General features: G+C 47.7%; 1 protein-coding gene and 1 long non-coding RNA gene across 5 annotated transcripts in view; one reads left to right on the top strand and one right to left on the bottom strand.

Moving 5' to 3' along the window:
• Window positions 1-17,320, top strand: part of LOC112237328 (lipopolysaccharide-responsive and beige-like anchor protein) — a 338,807-nt gene that overhangs the window by 215,769 nt on the left and 105,718 nt on the right. The gene's annotated exons all lie outside the window — the stretch shown is intronic.
• On the bottom strand, window positions 8,457-10,754 carry LOC121847706. The gene is made up of 2 exons (XR_006084515.1): window positions 10,646-10,754; window positions 8,457-9,441 (listed from the first exon to the last, which is right to left on the bottom strand). It is a non-coding gene; the product is annotated as an uncharacterized LOC121847706 (long non-coding RNA).

The following is a 17,320-nucleotide window of genomic DNA, read 5'->3' as shown; positions in this document are numbered from 1 at the left end:
GCAGACAGACAGACGCAGACAGACAGACAGACGCAGACAGACAGACAGACAGACAGACAGACAGACAGACAGACACAGCCCCACTGGTTCCAGCCTCCTGGTTCCAGCCTCCTGGTTCCAGCCTCCTGGTTCCAGCCTCCTGGTTCCAGCCTCCTGGTACCAGCCTCCTGGTTCCCGGACTGTGTTCTGTGGTTCTCTGAAGAAGCTTCTGTTGTGAAGGACACTAGTAGCACTTTGCCAATTGGTGGGGAGGAGACGGCTTAAGCAGAGGGGTATTCAGTAGCAGAATGGGGAGAGGACAGGGTGGTCAGTCAAAGAAAATCACCCAGTGTTTTGCCTGGGCCAGTTCCATGTTGTTAGTCTGTCCTGAAAGCGTCAAACCTTGGCGGCTACCCCCTATTCTACCCTCCACCCCCCCTCCGGGCGTCGGGGACGACCTTTGGCTGCAGCTGCCAGTCAGAGAGGGTTGCCTGGGCGGCATGGCAGCCTGGCCTGTGAGGAAGCCATATTGATTTTCCAGTTAGCTCCAGTACACACTACTTAGAGCTAACGGACGTCCTGACGAACAGGTATGTCATTATCAATGAGCAGCAGGAAACCGAGCCTGTTCACCTCTCACCGCTACCATTCATATTTCCTCCCCCACCATCTCTCTACTCCTCCATTTCTCCGTTCGCTCCTTCAGCTCTGACAGAGTGCATCCTGGGACAGTCAATAAATCGCTCAGGCACACAGCGACAAGGACCGGTTGAGTGATGTGGTGGAGGGCCTTTTTCTTTTTCCCTCTCTCTCTGTCTCTCTGTCTCTCTCTCTCTCTCTCTCCCTGTCTCCATCCATCGCTTTCCTGGTAATTACAGCACCTGGAAGACATTAAGTGTTTCCTTACCCGAGACAGACTCATTATCATCAGAGCCAATCGGCCGCTCTGCTCTTCTCCTTTTCCTCCGCTCATTCCCTGATGTCCAGGGTCTTCTCCCTTCTACACGTGTCATCCCACCCAGCCTCTTTCTCCCTGTGGCACGTTGACTTTACCTCTTCGTCACGAAACTCAATTATTCCCATACAGACTCCCATGTTCCCCTCTCCCTTGCCTTCACTCTCCTATTGTAAGTCACTGTCCGAGTCTTCAAAGGCTCCTAACCACAAATGCATAAGACAGATGTGAGCAATTGAGATCGATTTGAGCCAATTAAGAGATATAAGGCCAAATACACGTTTTAAGCTTCCTGAAGTGAGTTTTTGCTCTCGTCTTTGGTCTCCCCCCCACATGTCCAGTCCTGGCACAACCTTACAAATGCAGCCTTCTGTCGCCTTTAAGTCATTCTTCTTTACCCCTCTCTATATTGTTTATAACCCTGTTCCTGTGGCGGCCATCTTCTTTACCCCTCTCTATATTTTTTATAACCCTGTTCCTGTGGCGGCTATCTTCTTTACACCTCTCTATATTTGTTTATAGCCCTGTTCCTGTGGCGGCCATCTTCTTTACCCCTCTCTATATTCTTTATAACCCTGTTCCTGTCTCAGCCATATTAATAGTTATTTTGAACTTGACTTACTGCAACGCCAGATCAAGAGTTAGACACTTTTCAAGATGTTGCTTGTGTGTTTGTCGATAGGGTCATATGACTCAACTCCAGCCACTTTAATAATGGGAATTGATGGGAAATTATGTAAAATATATCACTAGCCACTTTAAACAATGCTACCTAATATAATGTTTACATACCCTACATTATTCATCTCATATGTATACGTATATACTGTACTCTATATCATCTACTGCATCTTTATGTAATACATGTATCACTAGCCACTTTAAACTATGCCACTTTGTTTACATACTCATCTCATATGTATCTACTGTACTCGATACCATCTACTGTATCTTGCCTATGCCGCTCTGTACCATCACTCATTCATATATCTTTATGTACATATTCTTTATCCCCTTACACTTGTGTGTATAAGACAGTAGTTTTGGAATTGTTAGTTAGATTACTTGTTGGTTATTACTGCATTGTCGGAACTAGAAGCACAAGCATTTCGCTACACTCGCATTAACATCTGCTAACCATGTGTATGTGACAAATAAAATTTGATTTGATTTGTTGCGTTACAGCCATATTTACAAGGAAGGCATTTCTAACCGTTGATAAATTCTCGTCTGGCATCAATGTAGATGTAATTGCTTTTGGAGAGCTGGAACTCAAGGACAGTTTGTATTCAACTCGTTCTGCTTCTGTCAGCATGTAGTCAGTGGTGCTTTACGTTCTTATTCAGAGCAGGCTACAAGGTGGAATGGTGTTGAAGATTGTTTCATCTCCTGTTCTCTCTTCTCTTCTTTTTACCTCCACTGTTCCTCTGTTTCTGTTGTCGACCCGGATCTTGTCGGTTTGTTATTGCGGAGATGTTAAACGGGGCCGGTGGTTGTGACTATGTGATTGTGAATGTGCACCTACGTGTGTGTGTGTGTGTGTCTATGTTTGTGCTGATGTGTTTGTTGTGTGTGTGTGTGTGTGTGTGTGTGTGTGTGTGTGTGTGAAAACATGGCAGATTCAAGGTTCACCAGTAGAGATGTGTAATCGGGCAGGACAGGCCTGGGGAAAGATGATTGCCACTTGGTCATCACACAGGGAACCACTTAGACACTATGTCAACCCCTCGGCTAATGATGACTAATGTCTCCTTCCCCTGATTCTCTCTACTCTTTTAACACCATCACTGTCTCTGTCTCCATCTAGCTGGCACCACACACAGAAAGAGAAACACTGGTTTCACACACACACACACACACACACACACACACACACACACACACACACACACACACACACACACACAGTTTTACATCTCACACATCTCTCTCCCTCTCATCCCACACCTCTTGCTCCTGAGTTTGTACTGTAGACACACCTTACCATGCAATACCTCCAGACAAAGAAGCCCTGGTTGCACCTGATCCTGGCCCCTCCATCTGTGGGGTTTGTTTGACTGGTCTCCATCAGGGCCATGTCCGACCAGGGCCTTCCCTCTCTGATTGATCACTTTCTCTCTCTCACGCACAGACACAGTCACAGACACACACATAACTCTCTCTCTCGCACGCACACACACACACACACACACACACACACACACACACACACACAGCTCCATCATTTAGTCCCTCAGTCAGGGTTCTGACACATGGTGTCAAAGGCAACAGCAGTAGCCTGATGGATCATCCTGCTTGTGGATGCCAGTCTGCCTGGTGCTACAGTCTGATAGTGTGTGTGTGTGTGATATTAACCACTCAACACCTGTGTACCTGCTGTTCTATCAGCAAGCCTTTGTTAGTCAACAGAACAGAGGTCAGAGTCAGACAGATTGCGGGAAGATCGATCACTGCCCTCAAATGGAAATTGGAATTGTTAATTATTTGGAGGATCATTTTTGATGGCGATATGGAAGGAGGGAAGCATCTAGAACGTTTGTGGCGACATATGTGATTATATCTAAATGGGGAATTGGGTGTTTTACCTTCGTTTTTATGGACAGATAACCAGTGGTGGGAGTACATATTTTACCATTTCAATCATGAGATATACAACTAATGGAGGCTAAATGATTGATATGGGCCAGCAAGAAATCAGAATAGTACGCCTCTGATAGAGAAACCAGAACAATGTTCTCATTTTTCTTACTGCACATGATGCATGACAAAGCAGACAGTGCAAAAATGACATTAGAACAATTGTTGTGTTGTGACCGACTGTATAGGTATCCACTATATCCTATCAGTGAGAATAGTGTGTGACTCCTGGTGGTGCTGCCACCGCCATCATGGTTAATGACCCGTCCAGTCTGGTTGAAATGGCAGCTCCACAGGGGCCCTGTGTACTCACTCAACCACGACCCCTTTATAGGTGACAGTGGCATTAGAGGGGTTTATAGCTGCTCCACACAAGAACAACACTCAAGGAACATACTTTGAAAGGCTTGTTTTTTGTTGTTGTTGGTAAGGACGGATGCTTTGGAGAACAAAGCATGTGCTTCGGATAGGGCTGCTCATGTTGTCGTGGGTGATATCTTGAGTTGTATCTTCACAACCAACACGTTCATATTTCCTCACCGTCATCCGTTTTATTTCTGTGTTTTTAATGAGCCACTGGAATTAGTTTTGCACCAGTCGTTTAAAAACACAAAAATCACGTCTCTCAGTTGATCATTTGAAATGGAACATTGGGTTCAACTCAGACGACAGACAGTCCATGTAGAAAACAGATTCCAGCCTTTATTTCCTCCTCCAATACATGAATGGAATTGAGAATGGATAAATGGAATCTCCTAGCTAACAGAGATGGGCAGGTTATCCAAACACTATCACTAGCTAGTTGACTCCCCTCTCCTCCATTTAACCCCCTTAGACCCCTTCCTCTGGAGAGTGGAGGTTATTTATTAGCTCAGTTATCTTCTTAAAGGGACGGCTCTCAACACGACCATACAGATCATCTAGCTCGGATTGAATCACCTCGGAATCTTCCACATAGCCATATGGGGTTCTATTCATCCAGTCAGGGAAGACCCCTTTTCACTCTCCCTCTCTCTTCCTCTCTTTCCCCCAACCCCAACCCTTCTTGCCCCTTCAAACACTCCTAAGAGAGGTCTACTCTCCACCCCACACCCCTTCTCCAATCCAATTAAGCCAGGGACAAAAGCAGGATTAGTGAAGAGTTTACCTCAGTGGAGCTCCACAGCGACCCCCAAAAAGGCCCGTCAATGGTAAAAAGGCCAAAGGGGGCTTTGGGAGTTTGAGGGATAGCAGGGAGAATGTGATAGGCGCTGGCCAGCGATCTTAACCTGTCTGATGTTTGTGTGGCGAACGGTGGCTCAATGCGGCGGTGGTTTAGAGGGAAGTTGGAGGTTGGGGACAATGCCTCAGTCTTTGACCACTTTGCTCCAGAAGCTTGGGCCTGTCTCCCTGATTTTCTCTGCACCTCTGAATTTCAATGAAAAGCGCCTCCATCTCCATTCATGAAGGGGCTAGCGTTGGCTGACTGGCTTGACACTTCGAGGAGCGTTTTTCTAGTCGTTGAAGTTGTATCCCACCTCCGACAGGTGCAACCTTGTGGTCTCGAGGGACGGTTTTGTACTTCTTAAAAGATAGCTGTTGGATATAGTATTTAATCAATGAAAGAAACCAACAGTTTTAAAGCCTTTGTGGACAATTTTAGGCCTGGGAAGAGTTTCTGTCCCTGGGTCAATGATAAGTACAGTAGCAACGTCCGTATGTTATTGTTCTCTTGTCTTCTTTTGAACGGCCATCGTTGCCCTGAAGTAGCAGGTAAAATGCAGGGACAGGCAGCCTACTAAATCTGCATAGGTCTGGCGAATTTCACGCTCCTCTTCCCTTCACTTATGTGGCCTTATCCCTCCTTTATTCCACCATCACCCCAGAGCCACCAACTCTGCCCTCACCGGCCCCAAGGTTAAAGAGCTTTAAGTCTCAACCCAAAACTGTTAAGGGGAGAGAAACGCCAGGCCTTGAATGGGGACGGGGGGTTTTGTGTACCCCCTCTGGCTAAACTGATCCCTATCTCTGTGTAATTACCTAAATAAATCAAACTTTATCTCCTCCTTCACCTCAAGAAAGAAAGTGACACATTGACCCACACACTGGGTTGCCAGATTGGGTTTGGTCTTATCCTCTTGTTGTTTTTTGAAATCTCATAAGAAAGCTCCCAGCTACTGTTTCGTGTTACTATTCATATCCCACCGCTGCCACCTATTGCACATGCTACCTCTAACAGTTTGGTTTCTTATTATCTCTCCAGAGCTGCTTGTCCCTGGCCTCGATCTGCACAAAAGCTCACTTGTTTAATGAGTCAATGCATTGAGGGCTTCACTTCTCTGCCAATTAACCCCAGGACCATTCCGTCATTTTCCTAAATCCACACGCGGCTTTTTTTGTTCACGCTTTATAAGGCTAAGCCGCTAGCTAGCGCCGGAGCAGGGGCCGGGCTGGAAAGTTAAAAGGCTGTTAGCAAACACAGTGGAGAGGGACATAAAAGGTTTCATCCCTATTAGGATAAATTCAAACTAAATGGCCCCAAATATCCTTTGAAAAGAAGGGACTTCCTTCAAAGAGTATAGCCCCAAACTAGGCAGCGTTTGGGGGTAAATGCGCTTGGCTTGGATGTCACTACTATAAACTCGACTCAACGCAAGCTGGGCCCTCTTTATTTTTCTTCAAATCTCTCACACTCCAGCGGCTTCTTATGGGCTGTTTATTTGCTCAGTGTCGTGGTTTGTTTTACTTGCCTCGAGGCAGATAGACTCCTATACGTGACCAGTGATTAGAGCTTGAATCACTCAGTTACATGCGGGTACAACAATCGTGTCCATCAATCATGCCCTAATGACACAAATCCTTTGGCTAAATTTATTGGATGAGTTTGTGTTGAATATTTTCTGTAATTCCTTAAAACAAACTGTGTGTAGTGTGCATATGTATGTTACTGCGTGCAGTAGTGTGCTATCTTAATTGCCTATTGTTGTGGGGATGACTGCTGGGGTGAGAAAGTAGAGTCATGTGTTTTCCACCATTCTGCAGGTCCCATGATCCTAGAACTCTCACTATGGGGCCAGATAAATTTTTTCCCCTCTTAGATGTGGTTCTCCCCCCCCTCCCACCCCTCCTCCTTTCACATTCTGGGAGACTGTATCACACCTTGTTTGGATAGTCCAATAGTCTAATAGCCCTTATCCTAACCTTTATTCTAAACCCAACCCTATTCGTAACCGTAGCAAGCAGTTGCTTATCAACAGTATGATAGTATGACCATCTGTAGATCACCGATATCGGACATTCCAAATACAGTGAGAGCCAATTATATACCTATTATACTTATACTCTCGCTCTCTTTCTCTCTCGCTCTCTTTCTCTCGCTCTCTTTCTCTCTCTCGCTCTCTCTCTCGCTCTCTTTCTCTCTCTCGCTCTCTTTCTCTCTCTCGCTCTCTTTCTCTCTCTTTCTCTCGCTCTCTTTCTCTCGCTCTCTTTCTCTCGCTCTCTTTCTCTCGCTCTCTTTCTCTCTCTCTCTCTCTCTCTCTCTCTCTCTCTGACTTACCTCCTCTCTGTTTTTTCCTGGTATCACTCAAACTCAACAACAAATTTTGTCCTAATTGGCTCCAGAGGGCTGAGGGGGGGACTGGGGTGAGTCAGAGGTTCCCGTACATGCCAGCGGAGGCGAGGGCCCTGATTGGAGCAGAGGCCCAGGCCCTCGTTAGTCTCCCCCTTCCACACCCCTTCTCTACCTCCTACTCATTAGTCTGATGAACTCATTCTCTGATGGAGGGTGACATGGCTGGGTGTGGTGTGCCAGGCTGGAACAGAACCCAACTGGGGGACGGGGGGAGGAGGCAAAGCCTGTGTGTGTCAGATGAAGGGTGAGCAAGGGTGAGGGAGGGAGGAGGTGGGGTTGGGGGATATAGGAGTTCCACAGGAGGCAGAGCCCATGTAGATGAGGTCCCAGGGAAGGCTAACGTCAAACTCATGGACTCAAGTGTCTGCTTGTGTTAGTCTTCGCTTTCATATTCATTTAGGTTTGGACAGTTGTAAACTCCAGACTCGCGTCTCAGACCGCTGCTGTGGTTATCATACCTGATTTTGATTCTGTGGTCAGTGAAGCGAAGGAAGAAGAGTTGGAAAATATGCTGCTGGGGATTCTTCAGATGTCCAGACTGTGACTCGGCTATACAGGGTCCTTGATCTTCTAGCTCGTTGTTCATATGATTCAAAGTGTTGTAGTCCAACTACTGCTGCTTCTGTTTGGTTGGGAATTGGGGAAGTCCATGGGAATACTCCGTTAAAATTGGTGTGATCTGTAATGCAGAATCATGTGCACCTGGCTGTTGAGAAGGTGGTGTAAACATTGTAGTTATTTCACATGGGGGGGGCTTGATTAATGTTCACAGAGGCCTTTGCACACAAACACCCCCTCTATAGAAAACACATTCCCATTGGAATACGTAGCACACACACAAATATCCGCACACAGAGAGAGTTTGTGTGTGTGTGTTCGTCAGAGTGTGTGAGGAGGGGGGGGGTAAATGAGTGTGTGTGTGTGTTGCGCGTCGCAAAAGCAATTCCAATTCCGTACTGATAAGTCCAGAGGTTTCTTTTTCACTACAAACCCTATCAACTTCCCCAATATGGCTGCTCCCTCTCTCCCTCTACCCCCCTCTCCCTCAACCCCCCGTCTCTGTTTTGATGTTGATTGATCACCTCTCTTCCTCCCGCTCATTAATTTCATCACTTTATCTCCAGCTCTTCATAGGACCAAAAGGTAATAATAAATCCCTCCTCCGTGATCCTTTAACCGAAGCAGCCGGTCGGAAACGCTTAATAACAGCCTACAAATTGAACTTCAATCACCTAATTTTCCTTCAAAGGCCACAGACAGACGCAACACAAGGCATACTAAACCAAATGCAAAAACGCTATTTTATTCTTCCCTCTTGCCACACCATCCTTAGATTAATTTCCTGATTGACATTGTACAATAAAGTTTTATTCTATTCTAATAAGCGACATTGGTTGCTATCTACTATGTAACACTGTTTCCTTTTTCCCCTCAATGCCAGGAAGTCCTTATCAGCCCAAACACCCGCGCCTCGTCTCCCCAATAGAGAACGCTATTGAGAGACTCATTTATCTTGTAACACACACACACACACACACACACACACACGTATCTTGTAACACTCACAGCACAACTACCCTGCTACTTTGTTCTCCTCTGTTAGATGGTATTTTCAATGACATTTGTGTCAGGAACCCAAACGGGTGGTGCTGTGCCCCCACTCCAGGTCAAACCAGTTTATTTGTCACATGACAGAATACTACCGATGTAAACCGCACAGTGAAATATCAGACGGACAAAGTAGAAAATCCAGAATAGGATCTTTAAAAAACCACATCAGCAGCAAGCTTGAGGAGTCTGGGGTGAGGAGGGGTATGTTGGTGGGTAGTCATTTCTGGAGTGGGGAGGGTGTGATTGAGTAGGATCATTGGCAGGGATCGGCTGAGAGATTGGTGTGTGTGTGGTGTGTGTGTGTGTGTGTCGGATAGCGGTGGATAGCTAGGGGGGTTGGTAGAGGCACATCTCTCCGCCGGTCCCCCTTCATGTGTCCCTCTTCATTCCAGAGTCATTTGGTTGTCTGACAGAGACAAACGATAGTGCTTCAGAAATGACCAGCAGCCCAGGCACAAACAGGTTGAATAACTCCCAGTGCGGCAGAGAGGGAGAGTGAGTGTGATTGTGAGAGAGAGAAAAAAAGCTTCACAATCGAGACTCTCAAAGCCTTTTGTTGTTCTGTTTGGCTGCATGCATCTTCTGTGGTGTCAGTCGCTTTGAAATTCAGCTTGGAGTCAGAGAGCTGAATTTATGAGAATTGCTGTACCTGAAACAGGGGACGAGAAAGCTACATTAAGCCATAATCAAATGCATAAGAGTGAAGATGGCTAGGGATTTTGTTTTTTGCAACCCTGTAGAGCTTTTGTCTTTGAGAAATACAAGATTTATGTCAAGATATATTTCAATATTTTTTTCTATCAAAACCATTATATCTCGGTTTGTCAATTCAAACTATTATCCTTCAACAGTCCCATACTTCACAGTCCGTTCTTTCTCTCCCTGCTTCATTGGTTCTTGGAATTGTGTGTTCCGAGTCTGACTTCTGCATTAATTCAATAAGCACTCCATCAGGCAGGCCAATCAGAAGAGGCCTCCATCAGGCGGCAGGCCAATCAACAGGGGCCATTTGTGGCCACATCTGGAGGAGGTTGAGGGGAGTTAGAGTGGTGGTGTTTCACCTTCAAGGCCTTCAGGGCCAGTGATGGAGACAGATGGAGGCCTGGAAGGCTGCAGCCACAAACACCTGCAGTCTGGAGCCATTAGGTATAGATGCAATCGGAGACTCTGAGACACTAGGAGGCATACAGTATATACCACCATGGTACTTTATTCCAGTATATGGCCCTTTCAAATAAAGTGTAGAATAAAGTCATATCTACAATTCTCTGGAATATATTTTAGGTACCTTCTCTACCACAGTCATTTTGTTTTACTTGTTTATTCATCTGTTTTGGTCGACTGTCTGACTCCATTCTTCTTTAGTGATTTAATTCTCACTCTCCTCTCCTCTTTATGTGTTTTCTACTGACCCCTCCTCTGTCTATCTATCACAGCCCTAGCATATATAGCAATAACTCCAGCCCCGGACAATAACGACCACACCGCTGCAATTTGTCCAGCAGCCGCTTCGACCAAGTGGGTCATAGGCGGCACACCTTTCTCTCCCCTGGATAGTTTATCGTGCCACTGTGTCACCCTCCAAGCTTTTTCAACTGCAAGGGAAAAGGTGTGTGTGGAGGAGAGGGAGGGAATGTTGACTCCCGCCCTGGAACTTTACAAGACAGGGTTTCTGAAAAACATCGGTCTCAAATATTCTATCTGGATATGTTTTTGGAGTGAAGATGCATCGGTCTGGTTCATGATATGAGGTGACGAGCGGCGTCGCTTCTAGACCTGTCATACCTGTCATATGAGAGACTGGCCGCAACATCATCAATTTAGCCCTCAGTGCCTCACAGACAAGTACTCACTCTGAGGAGGAGAGGATCACTGGAAACACGGGGGGGTGTAGAAATGAACCCCTGGAACAGAGAGTAAAGGTTACTCACCCACCCACCTGGAACAGAGAGTAAAGGTTACTCACCCACCCACCCACCTGGAACAGAGAGTAAAGGTTACTCACACACTAACCCACCTGGAACAGAGAGTAAAGGTTACTCACCACCCACCCACCTGGAACAGAAAGTAAAGGTTACTCGCCCACCTGGAACAGAAAGTAAAGGTTACTCACCCACCTGGAACAGAAAGTAAAGGTTACTCACCCACCCACCCACCCACCTGGAACAGAGAGTAAAGGTTACTCACAACCCACCCACCTGGAACAGAGAGTAAAGGTTACTCACCACCCACCCACCTGGAACAGAGAGTAAAGGTTACTCACCACCCACCCTCCTGGAACAGAGAGTAAAGGTTACTCACCCACCCACCTGGAACAGAGAGTAAAGATTACTCACCACCCACCTGGAACAGAGAGTAAAGGTTACTCACCACCCACCCACCTGGAACAGAGAGTAAAGGTTACTAAACCCACCCACCCACCTGGAACAGAAAGTAAAGGTTACTCACCACCCACCTGGAACAGAGAGTAAAGGTTACTCACACCACCCACCCACCTGGAACAGAGAGTAAAGGTTACTCACCCACCCACCTGGAACAGAGAGTAAAGGTTACTCACCACCCACCCACCTGGAACAGAGAGTAAAGGTTACTCACCACACATCCACCTGGAACACAGAGTAAAGGTTACTCACCACCCACCCACCTGGAACAGAGAGTAAAGGTTACTCACCCACCCACCCACCCACCTGGAACAGAGAGTAAAGGTTACTCACCCACCCACCCACCCACATGGAACAGAGAGTAAAGGTTACTCACCCACCCACCCACCTGGAACAGAGAGTAAAGGTTACTCACCCACCCACCCACCTAGAACAGAGAGTAAAGGTTACTCACCACACACCCACCTAGAACAGAGAGTAAAGGTTACTCACCACACACCCACCTAGAACAGAGAGTAAAGGTTACTAACCACACACCCACCTAAAACAGAGAGTAAAGGTTACTCACCACCCACCCACCTGGAACAGAAAGTAAAGGTTACTCGCCCACCTGGAACAGAAAGTAAAGGTTACTCACCCACCTGGAACAGAAAGTAAAGGTTACTCACCCACCCACCCACCCACCTGGAACAGAGAGTAAAGGTTACTAACCACCCACCCACCTGGAACAGAGAGTAAAGGTTACTCACCCACCTGGAACAGAAAGTAAAGGTTACTCACCCACCCACCATCTGGAACACCCACCCACCCACCTGGAACAGAGAGTAAAGGTTACTCACCACCCACCCACCTGGAACAGAGAGTAAAGGTTACTCACCACCCACCCACCTGGAACAGAGAGTAAAGGTTACTAACCACCCACCCACATGGAACAGAGAGCAAAGGTTACTCACCCACCTGGAACAGAAAGTAAAGGTTACTCACCCACCCACCCACCCACCTGGAACAGAGAGTAAAGGTTACTCACCACCCACCCACCTGGAACAGAGAGTAAAGGTTACTCACCACCCACCCACCTGGAACAGAGAGTAAAGGTTACTCACCACATACCCACCTGGAACAGAGAGTAAAGGTTACTCACTCACCCACCTGGAACAGAGAGTAAAGGTTACTCACTCACCCACCTGGAACAGAGAGTAAAGGTTACTCACCACCCACCACCTGGAACAGAGAGTAAAGGTTACTCACCCACCCACCTGGAACAGAGAGTAAAGGTTACTCACCACCCACCCACCTGGAACAGAGAGTAAAGGTTACTCACCCACCCAACCACCTGGAACAGAAAGTAAAGGTTACTCACCCACCTGGAACAGAGAGTTACTCACCACCCACCCACCTGGAACAAGGTTACTCACCCACCCACCCACCTGGAACAGAGAGTAAAGGTTACTCACCACCCACCCACCTGGAACACAGAGTAAAGGTTACTCACCACCCACCCACCTGGAACAGAGAGTAAAGGTTACTCACCACCCACCCACCTGGAACAGAGAGTAAAGGTTACTCACCACCCACCCACCTGGAACAGAGAGTAAAGGTTACTCACCACCCACCCACCTGGAACAGAGAGTAAAGGTTACTCACCACCCACCCACCCACCTGGAACAGAGAGTAAAGGTTACTCACCACCCACCCACCTGGAACAGAGAGTAAAGGTTGCTCACCACCCACCCACCTGGAACAGAGAGTAAAGGTTACTCACCACCCACCCACCTGGAACAGAGAGTACAGGTTACTCACCCACCCACATGGAACAGAGAGTAAAGGTTACTCACCCACCCACCTGGAACAGAGAGTAAAGGTTACTCACCACCCACCCACCTGGAACAGAGAGTAAAGGTTACTCACCACCCACCCACCTGGAACAGAGAGTAAAGGTTACTCACCACATACCCACCTGGAACAGAGAGTAAAGGTTACTCACTCACCCACCTGGAACAGAGAGTAAAGGTTACTCACCACCCACCACCTGGAACAGAGAGTAAAGGTTACTCACCACCCACCCACCTGGAACAGAGAGTAAAGGTTACTCACCCACCCACCTGGAACAGAGAGTAAAGATTACTCACCACCCACCTGGAACAGAGAGTAAAGGTTACTCACCACCCACCCACCTGGAACAGAGAGTAAAGGTTACTAAACCCACCCAACCACCTGGAACAGAAAGTAAAGGTTACTCACCCACCTGGAACAGAGAGTAAAGGTTACTCACCACCCACCAACCTGGAACAGAGAGTAAAGGTTACTCACCACCCACCCACCTGGAACAGAGAGTAAAGGTTACTCACCCACCCACCCACCTGGAACAGAAAGTAAAGGTTACTCACCCACCTTGAACAGATGGTAAAGGTTACTCACCCACCCACCCACCTGGAACAGAGAGTAAAGGTTACTCACCCACTCACCCACCTGGAACAGAGAGTAAAGGTTACTCACCACCCACCCACCTGGAGCAGAGAGTAAAAGTTACTCACCACACATCCACCTGGAACACAGAGTAAAGGTTACTCACCACCCACCCACCTGGAACAAAGAGTAAAGGTTACTCACCACCCACCCACCTGGAACAGAGAGTAAGGTTACTCACCACCCACCTGGAACAGAGAGTAAAGGTTACTCACCACCCACCCACCTGGAACAGAGAGTAAAGGTTACTCACCCACTCACCCACCTGGAACAGAGAGTAAAGGTTACTCACCCACTCACCCACATGGAACAGAGAGTAAAGTTTACTCACCACCCACCCACCTGGAACAGAGAGTAAAGGTTACTCACCACCCACCCACCTGGAACAGAGAGTAAAGGTTACTCACCACCCACCCACCTGGAACAGAGAGTAAAGGTTACTCACCACCCACCCACCTGGAACAGAGAGTAAAGGTTACTCACCACCCACCCACCTGGAACAGAGAGTAAAGGTTACTCACCCACCCACCACCTGGAACAGAAAGTAAAGGTTACTCACCCACCTGGAACAGAAAGTAAAGGTTACTCACCACCCACCCACCTGGAACAGAGAGTAAAGGTTACTCACCCACCCACCCACCTGGAACAAAGAGTACAGGTTACTCATCACCCACCCACCTGGAACAGAGAGTAAAGGTTACTCACCACCCACCCACCTGGAACAGAGAGTAAAGGTTACTCACCACCCACCCACCTGGAACAGAGAGTAAAGGTTACTCACCCACCCACCCACATGGAACAGAGAGTAAAGGTTACTCACCCACCCACCCACCCACCTGGAACAGAGAGTAAAGGTTACTCACCACCCACCTGGAACAGAATGTAAAGGTTACTCACCCACCTGGAACAGAGAGTAAAGGTTACTCACCACCCACCTGTAACAGAATGTAAAGGTTACTCACCCACCCACCTGTAACAGAATGTAAAGGTTACTCACCCACCTGGAACAGAGAGTAAAGGTTACTGACCCACTCACCCACCTGGAACAGAGAGTAAAGGTTACTCACCCACCCACCTGGAACAGAGAGTAAAGGTTACTCACTGCCCACCCACCTGGAACAGAGAGTAAAGGTTACTCACCTGCCCACCCACCTGGAACATAGAGTAAAGGTTACTCACCCACCCACCCCTTACCTGGAACAGAAAGTAAAGGTTACTCACCCACCCACCCACTTACCTGGAACAGAAAGTAAAGGTTACTCACCACCAACCCACCTGGAACAGAGAGTAAAGGTTACTCACCACCCACCCACCTGGAACAGAGAGTAAAGGTTACTCACCACCCACCCACCTGGAACAGAGAGTAAAGGTTACTCACCACACACCCACATGGAACAGAGAGTAAAGGTTACTCACCACACACCCACCTGGAACAGAGAGTAAAGGTTACTCACCACACACCCACCTGGAACAGAGAGTAAAGGTTACTCACCACCACCCACCTGGAACAGAGAGTAAAGGTTACTCACCACCCACCCACCTGGAACGGAGAGTAAAGGTTACTCACCACCCACCCACCTGGAACGGAGATTAAAGGTTACTCACCACCCACCCACCTGGAACAGAGAGTAAAGGTTACTCACCACCCACCCACCTGGAACGGAGATTAAAGGTTACTCACCACCCACCCACCTGGAACAGAGAGTAAAGGTTTACCCACCCACCACCCACCCACCTGGAACAGAGAGTAAAGGTTACTCACCACCCACCCACCTGGAACAGAGAGTAAAGGTTACTCACCACCCACCCACCTGGAACAGAGAGTAAAGGTTACTCACCACCCACCCACCTGGAACAGAGAGTAAAGGTTACTCTCACCACCCACCTGGAACAGAGAGTAAAGGTTACTCACCACCCACCCACCTGGAACAGAGAGTAAAGGTTACTCACCACCCACCCACCTGGAACGGAGATTAAAGGTTACTCACCACCCACCCACCTGGAACAGAGAGTAAAGGTTACTCACCACCCACCTGGAACAGAGAGTAAAGGTTACTCGCCCACCCACCTGGAACAGAGAGTAAAGGTTACTCGCCACCCACCTTTCCATCTATCTTTTCACCTCTACAGGAAAGATGGCATGTAGTGTGGTTGAGGAGGCAGTGTGTGTGTGTATCTCGCTCTATCTGTGTGTGTGTGTCTGTGACATGTAGTGTGGTTGAGGAGGCAGTGTGTGTGTATCTCGCTCTATCTGTGTGTCTGTGACATGTAGTGTAGTTGAGGAGGCAGTGTGTGTGTATCTCGCTCTATCTGTGTGTGTGTGTCTGTGACATGTAGTGTGGTTGAGGAGGCAGTGTGTGTGTATCTCGCTCTATCTGTGTGTGTGTGTCTGTGACATGTAGTGTAGTTGAGGAGGCAGTGTGTGTGTATCTCGCTCTATCTGTGTGTGTGTGTCTGTGACATGTAGTGTGGTTGAGGAGGCAGTGTGTGTGTATCTCGCCACCCACCTTTCATCTGTGTGTGTGTGTCTGTGGCATGTAGTGTAGTTGAGGAGGCAGTGTGTGTGTATCTCGCTCTATCTGTGTGTGTGTGTCTGTGACATGTAGTGTAGTTGAGGAGGCAGTGTGTGTGTATCTCGTTCTGTCTGTGTGTGTGTGTCTGTGACATGTAGTGTAGTTGAGGAGGCAGTGTGTGTGTATCTCGCTCTATCTGTGTGTGTGTGTCTGTGACATGTAGTGTGGTTGAGGAGGCAGTGTGTGTGTATCTCGCTCTATCTGTGTGTGTGTGTCTGTGACATGTAGTGTAGTTGAGGAGGCAGTGTGTGTGTATCTCGCTCTATCTGTGTGTGTGTGTCTGTGACATGTAGTGTAGTTGAGGAGGCAGTGTGTGTGTATCTCGTTCTGTCTGTGTGTGTGTGTCTGTGACATGTAGTCTGATGAGTGGTCGTGTTGTTTACATGTGAACCTGATGGCCACCCTGTCTGTCTGTCCATCCTTACAGCGGATAGAGGAGTCAGACTGATCCAACTGTTTGTCTGAGGCGGTTTATCATGACCTTCAGATCAGACTGGTAAACGGACTCTGACAGACAGGGCAGGAGACGCAGACCAGACTGGTAAACAGACTGACAGACAGGACAGGGCAGGAGACACGCAGACCAGACTGGTAAACAGACTGACAGACAGGACAGGGCAGGAGACACGCAGACCAGACTGTCATATCTAGTTATTTAGACACTGCTTTGTTATAAATCGTTGAGATATATTTGTAAGTACACAGTGATGATCATACAATAACGAGAATACAATATATTACTAAAATAAAGTCAGTTGATTGGCGTGGTGCAGACTGCAGTGTAAAACGTCCCCCGATCCTCCCCCAGTCCCACAGGCAGTGTTGTTGTGTCATGCTCTGTTGAGGCTGTGGGTTGCAGAGTGAAAGTGTGCAACACAGTCTGTTAACACTGATCAATTAGGGTTAATTGTATCACAGGGAGTGGTGGCTGCTGTAGACGGTCATTGCCTGCCTTGTCTGCAGTGTGGAGATCAGTCCATGAGTGGCTGAAAGATGACGAGAAGTGATTTTCATAATTGAAAAAAATCTGACTGATGGAAGACTCACCTAGATCCACTAAGACTTCATCAAAAATAGAAAGATCAAACTGATGAGGAAAAAACCTGAC

The sequence above is a fragment of the Oncorhynchus tshawytscha genome, linkage group LG11 (genome assembly GCF_018296145.1).
Source record: "Oncorhynchus tshawytscha isolate Ot180627B linkage group LG11, Otsh_v2.0, whole genome shotgun sequence".
Taxonomy (NCBI): Eukaryota; Metazoa; Chordata; class Actinopteri; order Salmoniformes; family Salmonidae; genus Oncorhynchus; species Oncorhynchus tshawytscha.
Note: the sequence above shows the minus strand (reverse complement) of the source record. Positions and strands in the feature narration are given on the sequence as shown.